The following is a 9,836-nucleotide window of genomic DNA, read 5'->3' on the forward strand; positions in this document are numbered from 1 at the left end:
TTAATTCTGCATAGATTAATGAGAAGGACAATTATGCCCCCTGACGAAGGTAATTAAGGGTTGTACCATAAGCACTATAAATCGTAAATGTATTTAAGAGGCTCATAATGAAGGTTGTAAAAAAGTTGATATAACTAAATTTTTAAGTATATATAGATATTTGAACAAAACACCATGAGGCTCGTTACAATGAGGAAATGTAGGGGATTCTTCATGTAACCACCATCCGACGTGAGAATAAGTATTGTTTGAGAAGAGTAAACGAGTGTTTGCTAAGAGTAAGAGACTGAGAGAGCTGATCCTTAAACTTGTGGTTGAAGGCTGATATTTATAGCCGAATAGTGTGGAGAAGGAGATGGGTTGATGGGGCTTGAGTCGGGCGTCGCCAACAAGGAATATCTCATTTATCTCTTCTAACATGACCATTAGTGTTTGCAGATGATTGAGACGTTGGCGCATGGTGATTGGAGCCATGTGGCCTAACGGATGTCCTTGTTGTCGAGTTTGTCACCAGCTATGAGTGAAGATCACTGAGCAATGAACAGCGCAACATGATTGGTTATACGTCACTGTTTTTTTGTACTTCTTGTCTCCTGCACGATTGGCCACTGTGGGAGTTGTCTGGTCAGAGACTGACGTATGCTGATTGGCTACGGCCCTTGCCATATATACTAGTTGTATTGCCCTTAGTTGGCATACTCGCGCTTGCGCCTATAAGGCTTGTGCGGATTGTGAGAACGGCTAAATGTTGTCTTGGATTCATTTGGATAGGATCCTCTGCGCGCATGGTCTGCCAGTGGTTGCGTATAGTAGGTGTAGGGTTTAGGAATTGTATTATTCACTCTAGAACTCAAATTAAAGCACTTAGTTTAGGTGATTTGTACCTAAAGTTATATGTATATAAAAATACCAAGCGTTTTGAAAACAGTTAATTTACCAATGTATACATAAGAAAGGATTAACTAATGTATCTTTGGTGTCAGTGGCGAAGCTTGAGATTTTCGACCCGTGGGGGGGGGGGTCGAAAACGTATATATCAAAAAAATTATAGAACCAGTGTTGCCCAGAATCTTCTTGACAAACAATGAATATAACAACGAATGAAATAAACACAAACTAACCTTGATTGAAAGAATACAAATTGTGAATGTATGTACAAGTGAATGAATATTTTTACAATAGAAATCTAACCCTATTTATACTAATTGAAGAGGTGCGAATCCAATAGACGTGTCCCTTGACGAAGAGTCGTGTCCTTTGATCTTGTGGCTCTCAATCGATTTGAAAGGTTGCGTCCCTGTGTTCTTGTTTCCTGTCGTCGATCAGAAAAGGGGTGTGTCCCCTGGATGTGTCGATTCCAACATGTAGGTTACTAACTTTCGTTTTGTCGCATCTAGTCCCGCACTTCTATCACTAATCTAACTTTAATAAAACTAACTATTAACTAATTACATAATGAACCCTAATACTTACAGGATGTGAAGGAGATTATGATTTCATTCACCCCCTAATCTCGAACATCCTTAAGTTGCACCTTGATCTTTCTCCATGTCTTGCTTGCCATCATGTGCATGTTGAAGTAGATCATTGCAGTCTTCTTTGATTGCCATTAGGAGAGTTGGTTCCTCGTCTTCCTGCACTAGATTTGATTCTGCTTCTCTTTGGTTTGACTCAGGACAATTTGAGGCATAATGACCAAACTTTTGGCAATTGTAGCATTTAATCTTGCTTAAATCCTTCCCAAACTTCCTTTGGTTGCTTCTATTCTTGTAAGCAGTCTGTGAGAAATTCTCTTCTGTTCTTTGTTGTCCATAATTATCATGTGAAGGATCTTCGTCATCTTCTTCTTGTCTGAACTTTCCATCACTCCACTTGCCTTGTGATGAATTGAACATTCCTTGTCCATTCTTCCCAAAACGCCTTCCACGATCATAGTTCTTGTCGCGTCACGTATACATAAGTTTCTCTTGATTATATACCGGGTTTTCATCCACCAAACCGGTCCTTTCTTCATAGGCTTTCAACCTTCCAATTGTCTCGTCTAGCGTCGTTGTTTCTAAATCAGCGAATTGTTCAATGGTTGCAACAATTTGAACGAACCTTCTCGGTACAGAACTCAAAAGTTTCCGTACTAAAGTTGGTTGATCAAAAGTTGATCCAAGACCACTTGCCCTCGTGACAATACTATTTAGTCTTGCAGTGAACGAATCGATAGTGTCTTCCTCCTTCATTTTTAACATCTCAAACTCTGTTTTGAGCGTTTGAAGACGTGCCTTTTGCACTCGATCTGCACCGACGTGCCTAGTCTTTAATGCATCCCAAATTTCTTTTGTCACACCCCAACCGATGGCGGAATCATCGGGGTGCGGCACTAGGCGAATCAGATTGCTCAAGAGAATCCATAACAACTATGTTGCGATAATATTTATTACATTTGTCATCCCATACTAACAAATAATACAATCACGTAAGTTATCACGGATTTCTTGTCCTCTCGAACAATTCAAATCCGACAACCTAGATTTTAGATGCGTTTCTAGACTTCCTAGCTTGATTTGATGTAAACTTCGGCTAAACCTGCAACATACGTTAAAACTTTGTCAATACAAAAGTATTGGCGAGTATACAGGTTTGATATGTGATAGTGTGATAGAATAAAAGTGCTGCGAATTTCCACATGCATAAACGTAATACACGACATATATACTCACAAAACTGATACTACCAGCTAAGTCCTCGATGCTCGACTCTTGATGGCATAACTAGACCCCGTCGGGCGAAATAGTACTATACTAGTCTTGGTGGGACGTCACGAGTATAAGTCCTAGCATACATGTACTAGCATCACGTATATCTATGCAAACAGTTATTCGCAAGTGATAAATAGTCCAATTAAATCATTCGTTTGATAAGTTTGGTTTTTATGGAACGTATGTTACACCCAAAATTCGATAAAAAGGGGTCAAGTATACTCACAGCGCGTATTCGGTTAGGTTAGCGGAACCGGTGCCGGAGAATATCCTGATGTCAGATAATTTATGTGAGTGATAGGTTACTATGCGATAAACGGTATCGATTTGCGTGAAATCGGGCAAAATTGGGTTAAAATCGGACAAAATGGTGAAATTGGGCTGGCCCAGTCGAACAGGCCACTCGATCGAGTGGGCCTGGTCGATCGGATGAGCCTGGTCGATCGGACGGGCCTGATCGATCGAATGGGCCTGATCGATCGAATGGCTGTTCGATCGACTAGCTGTTCGATCGACTAGCTGTTCGATCGACTAGCTGTTCGATCGACTAGCTGTTCGATCGACTAGTCTGTTCGATCGACTAGTCTGTTCGATCGACTAGCTGCTCGATCGATTGGGCCACTCGATTGGCCATCCTGTTCGGCTGTTTTCGATGATTTTTCGAGCGTTTTTCGGTGGTTTGGGTTAGGACGTTACGATGAGGCGTTAAGCAACTGAAATCCCGTCAATTCCGACCTGTTTCATCGGCCGGGAATCACCCCGTTCGTCAGATTTGGTCGTTTTTGTCGGTTTTTCCGTGTTTAACCCGAAATCGATCATTTTACGTATAGATCTGATGTAAAAACCTTGATTTTACTTAGGAAAAGCCCTAGATCTGAGTTGTTCTTGATGATATGAGGTCAACACTTGAAGTTCATAAGAACTTTGTGATGAAATCTATCCGAACATCCCAAATCCGTGGCCTTTTGACTAGAAAAACATTGATTTGGTTGAGATTCATGAAGAATCGTACGTAAATCATCCGAATCTGAGTTGTTCTTCATGGGATGACATCACCTTTGAAGAACTTTGGGGTGACATCACCTTAGAACAGCCCAAATCCGTTGATTTCACGGTTGAAAATTGGGATTTGAAAGATAGAAAGATGAAGGATTGCATTTGGATCAAGAAAGTACAAGATTCGGGTTGAAAACTTACAAGAATCGGAAGAAATCGAGAGATTTGAGGGCTGGAACGTCTTGGTCGGTTAGGAGCAGCAACACAAGTGTTTGGGAGGGAATGGAGGGGTATTTATAGGCAAGGAAGGAGAAAGGAAGGCAAAACAGCAGTTGGATCGGCTGGCCCAGTCGATCGGCTGGCCCAGTCGATCGGCTGGCCCAGTCGATCGGTTGGCCCAGTCGATCGGCTGGCCCAGTCGATCGGCTGGCCCAGTCGATCGGTTGGCCCAGTCGATCGGCTGGCCCAGTCGATCGGCTGGCCCATCCGATCGGCTGGTCCATCCGATCGGCTGGTCCATCCGATCGGACTGGCCTATCTGATTGGGCCGGTCTGACCAATTGGACTAGTCTGATCGAATTGATCCGTTCGGAAGCCTTTTGATCCCGTTTTTGGTGCGATTTCGACGGTTTAAGCCATATTTTTATATATTTATATAATTATTAATTTATTTATTATAATTAATCACAAAAGGGCCGTATATACGTATTTATGTATCCAATTCTCAGTGCGGTGATCGAGTTACGCGTGCCTTCGAGTGCGTTCTTCGATGTGATGTGCCACAATGATTATCGGGGCACCACTTACTCATATTGCCATCATCGTCATGACGGTTAGAGTCATAGTACTCACCCGATAACCCTCGTTAGCGTTGATTACTCACATTTTGACACCTCACGCTCATCGAGAAGGGTAGTTTAGGCCCATATTCGACATCATCGTGAGTGTTATGCAAAATAGGTTTGTAATAGCGATAGAATATGCGTAATTATTCGATTATACTTCGATTTAGCGATATAATTGGTATGATTACATTATGATCCGAATCTCCGGTGCTAGGCGTAACGAGTGTATCGAGTAGTAACAACGCACAAAGGTGCGGGTTGTTACAGTATCCCCTCCTTTAGGAAATTTCGTCCCGAAATTAATCCAGTAGTAGGGTCGTACGGGTTGATGCGATTGATGGAAGGGATTAATAGCGTCTAGACAACGAGCGATTGATTACGATTCAACAAGCGAAGACAGAGGGAAATATACGATTCGGTTACTTAGAAGGGATAACACACATATAAAAGCAATCCCATAGCGTTTTAAACTTACCAATACTCGATTAATCTCCGAAGTAAACTAAGAAGAATCTCCTCACGGCGCGGTGTTGACCGTTTTCGATGTCCACGCCAGCGCTATGGGGAGGGTTTTGTTAATTGATAATAGGTTTTGAGTTTTACATTTTAAAAGAATCAGGTGGTAAAATAAGTTTTAAGAAAACTTTCCTACAACGTGGGTTCGAGCGGAACTCGACTGCCGAACTCTCGTTCTCGGGAAGATTCCTGTCGGTCATTGCAAAGGTTTTTAAGAAAAGAATTGGACTTATGAAATTTTCATTGGGCACGGAGCCAAACTGATCCAATGTTTTCTCCATGTTGTAAGGAATTTCATTTGTCCAACGGTTTTAGTAAAAATTTTATAAAAATAGGTTTTCCTTAATACTATGGAAAAATAACTTACATCGGGCCCCACGTGGCACCTTCCCACAAAAGTTCGTTAATATGGTTAAAACACTTATATATAGGAAGTACCAGCGGCGTATCCACCATGTTTTACCCATATTAACTCTGTTTCATGAGGCAGTGTCATGCGTGCCGATAAGACACAGATAGAATTTCGATTCCCTTGATCCTAGCGATGAGGTGCTAGACCGAGTTTTGAATAGAAATAAGTTGGATGCAAACCAAGCGTAGGCAGCGGGTGCGAGTAGTCCGGTCGCACAACGCTGATATGGTATGCTTGGTTGGGCAACGAATGACACGATTTTGATTCGGGTAAATGAGATTTCGATTTGATTCCACACGAAGTTCGCATGGCACGTTTCCACAAGACTTGCTAATATGACAAACACCATGTTTCCATATTAGTTTTATCTTGTGAAGCAATGTCATGCACCCTAACATTACACCACCTGCGATGACTTCCAAGTAACATTCGAACATCGATAGACAATAGATTTCAACAGATTGATAAGCGACGATTGTTGCGTTACGAGTGATAGGCGACTGGTTGAACTGATTACACCACAATTAGTACTAATGCTAGCCCACACGGCCTTTTTCCACCAAAGTCAACTAATATGGTCAAAACATCACCATGTTTCAACCTTATTAGTTTCGTCTCGTGAAGCGAGGTCTTGCGCAATAACATGACACGTAGAATGCATGCACCGATAAGTAATAACGAACCACGATAATAGTATCGAGTTGATGGATTAGGTGCGAGGCGCGTTAATAGTGGAAGGCGGCGAGTGATTCTCGATACTCGTCTAGCGAATCCACAATAGGCGATCCACACCAGCTGATAGAGGTTCACACAATTGACAATAACTAGCGTTAGAGATTTCTAGACAAACACATAATGCGATTGCGAACTCGAGCCACATATCGAATGATTTGATTGCGAGATAGATCCGGCAAAACTGCGATTAAGTTGCGTTCTAGACTTTACGACCAGTCTCGCGTTGCTCCAATTGCTCTTCGGGGTGAACTTACCTAAGTTCATCGATGTGGCAATTTGTGTACGCGGACTTACGAGAAGCCTCGCAGTGATGCGGTTTAGTTTTGTTACGCCTTGTGATTGATGGTAGAGTGTCAAATTAACCATAATAGTATAATAGGTCTAATAACATCCAACTCCACATGGCACTTTCTTCACGAAGTTTCGGTAGTATGGTAAAGCGTACCCCCGCGTCACCCCTACTACTTATGCCCCGTGCTTTGGTGTCACACTTTGTTGACACGGCCTTGACCGTGTTTTTAAACGTTATGGCACCATTAGAACTTCACTACGATCTCCGTGCACTGACCAAGATAATCCCGTGTGCACCCGTGATTAGTTGTCCCTTGCACGTATACCGTACCTCGTTCTAAGAGTGTTATAGGGATAAAATACATAATATAGTACATAGTGCTAGCGTCTAGATAGTGCTCGATTGTAAGAGAAATAGAATCCACACACGATGATATATGAAATAAGTTCCAGAAATGACAGCGATAAGTCGGATTATTACAACAACATTAGGATCAAAATAACGTTGTTGTGGATGCTTGCGGAGACGGCGGTTGCTGATGACTTCCTTCCAGGTCACGGTCCTGTACGGCACTGCGACGTATAATGCCCATACCAGTTGCAATTTGCGCAATAGCGACATTTTGCTTCTAGCGGGTGATGATACGTGCATGTGAAACACAGGGGATGAGATCCATTGTAAGCACGTTTTGACTGAACTGGGACTGATCGGAGAGGTTCGGGTTGCGGCAGTCCAGTTGTTGAAGAGTCTGGGCTCACGGTCTTTCGTTTGCGGCTCGGTTGGGCTTCCTGAGTTGATGCGGCGTCGTCTTCGGATTCGCCTGACGATTTAGCGGAGGCACCGTCGGAGCAATTCTTAGAAGAATCCTCCGAGGAGCTGTCAGATGAACCATCGACCGATTCTCCAGAGGATGAGTGGATGATGATTGCTTGATGAGCTCGTTTGACAGGCTTCTTGGAGAAGAATCCGTCCAAGACTCGTTTGTTGTTGATTTCTGCGGCTAGACGGTAGGCTTCTTCGATGGTAGTAGGTTTTGCAGCTTCGACAAAATCACCCACACACTCCGGTAAGCCACGAATATACTTCGCGATAGCTTTCTTTGGAGTATCGACTTGACTTGGGCAGATTACGCTAAGCTGTTTGAACCTTGCTGTATAGCTCGCATTGTCACTTTCGGTTTGCTTGATTTCCCAAAATTCGTTTTCTAGCTTCTGGACTTCGTGAGGAGGACAATATTCTTCCTTCATGAGTTCCTTCAGCTCACCCCATGAGAGGGCGTAAGCTGCGGAGATACCACGTTTGTTGCGTTCGGCGGTCCACCAGTCGAGTGCTCGCGATTGAAATACTCCGGTGGCGCAAGTAGTTTGAAGGTCCTCGGGGCACCCACTCTGACGAAGGGTAACCTCGATGGCATCGAACCATTGGAGTAATTGAGAAACATCTCCTTCACCCGTGAAAGGCATCGGGTCACAGGCTTTGAAGTGTTTGTAGAGGAATGCAGATTCCGTCTTGACGTCTTCCGGGGCTCGAGAGTGGCTCTGAGAGTGCACTTGCGCGACAATTTGAGGAATGAGCTTGACCACTTCTTTGGTCACAATCGAGGCAATCCTCTTATCGGCGCGTCGTTGGGCTCTTCTCCTAGCTACTCGTCTCGAGATCGAGTTGTTGGAAGGCATCTAGACAGAATGATTCGGAATGAGATTCGATCATAATGATTTTTAAACTTTTGATGCGATTTGATTCGATCAAAACTTGGTATGGAATTTAATTAAACACATAGGAGCCACATAGGAAAATTCTAGATTCCTAAACTCTCACATAATTGATTCGTTTTGTATATAGTACGTATAGGTATAGCTGTAGGTTACACATAGATATTGATTCAGAATTCGCGAGGACGCGATAAGAGAAGTAGCGTAAGTGAATTCGAGTACTTAGGCGTTTGTTTTGTTGCGATCGTTCGGTCTTTGTTTTAGATTGCGATGGCTGTGCGAGTTGTGCGCTTTGTAAATCGAGGTTTGTAAATCCGATAAATCGAGAAATCGATAAATCGTAAAGCTTAAATTTGAAAACTCATAGACGTAATTGATACCATATACGTAATAGTTTAGATAGAATGCCTTGGGTGTTTAGGCGTTGACTACCCAAGTAACCCGACTATACCCAACAAGTTCGGGCATACGCGTTGACCTAGGGGACTCATGCTTCCACTGGGATGCAGCTCCTGACATTCGTCTCTCTAGTCTTCGCGTAGCCTGAGTCGTTGTTATGGTCGTGACCTTGGTGAGAGCTTTTGTAAACCATTTTATAGAGTGGAACAGTTGATTAAGGTATGGGTTTCACCCCTGGCTTAACAACTTCGTTCCCATTTGTGGTTGTGCTCATCGAATAAATCCGAGAGTTCCACCAGAATTTCGAAATGGAGACCTTTTGTCGAGATGTGGATGTCACTCCTAGCTCAACAAAGAGTTCTCGTGCTAGAAAAATACGCTGAGTGAGTGATCCTATCGAGAGTTATTGGTTTTCACACCTGGTCTCGACTAGATCACTCGGTTTTGTTATGCGAGTAGTTTTGAAAACATGTGTATTGTGTCAGCCTTAGGAAAGGCTAAGTAACCTTCTAGCCTTAGGAAAGGCTCTTTGTGTGAAGCTGTAGTATGCGGTTTTCACACAATAGTTGTAACTTTTCAACAAATTCGATCGAGAGTAGCAAGTTGGCCCAAACAAACCCTAACGAGTTCGTAAGAGTCGGCCTGTTGGTACTTAGACTATAGACTAGGTCACTTTCATAAGACATCGACCCGGACTAGGTCGAGTCTCAAACTTTGCCTAATTCCCTATAGTTATGGCTCTGATACCAATCTGTCACACCCCAACCGATGGCGGAATCATCGGGGTGCGGCACTAGGCGAATCAGATTGCTCAAGAGAATCCATAACAACTATGTTGCGATAATATTTATTACATTTGTCATCCCATACTAACAAATAATACAATCACGTAAGTTATCACGGATTTCTTGTCCTCTCGAACAATTCAAATCCGACAACCTAGATTTTAGATGCGTTTCTAGACTTCCTAGCTTGATTTGATGTAAACTTCGGCTAAACCTGCAACATACGTTAAAACTTTGTCAATACAAAAGTATTGGCGAGTATACAGGTTTGATATGTGATAGTGTGATAGAATAAAAGTGCTGCGAATTTCCACATGCATAAACGTAATACACGACATATATACTCACAAAACTGATACTACCAGCTAAGTCCTCGATGCTCGACTCTTGATGG

Source organism: Helianthus annuus, chromosome 1 (genome assembly GCF_002127325.2).
Source record: "Helianthus annuus cultivar XRQ/B chromosome 1, HanXRQr2.0-SUNRISE, whole genome shotgun sequence".
Lineage (NCBI taxonomy): Eukaryota > Viridiplantae > Streptophyta > Magnoliopsida > Asterales > Asteraceae > Helianthus > Helianthus annuus.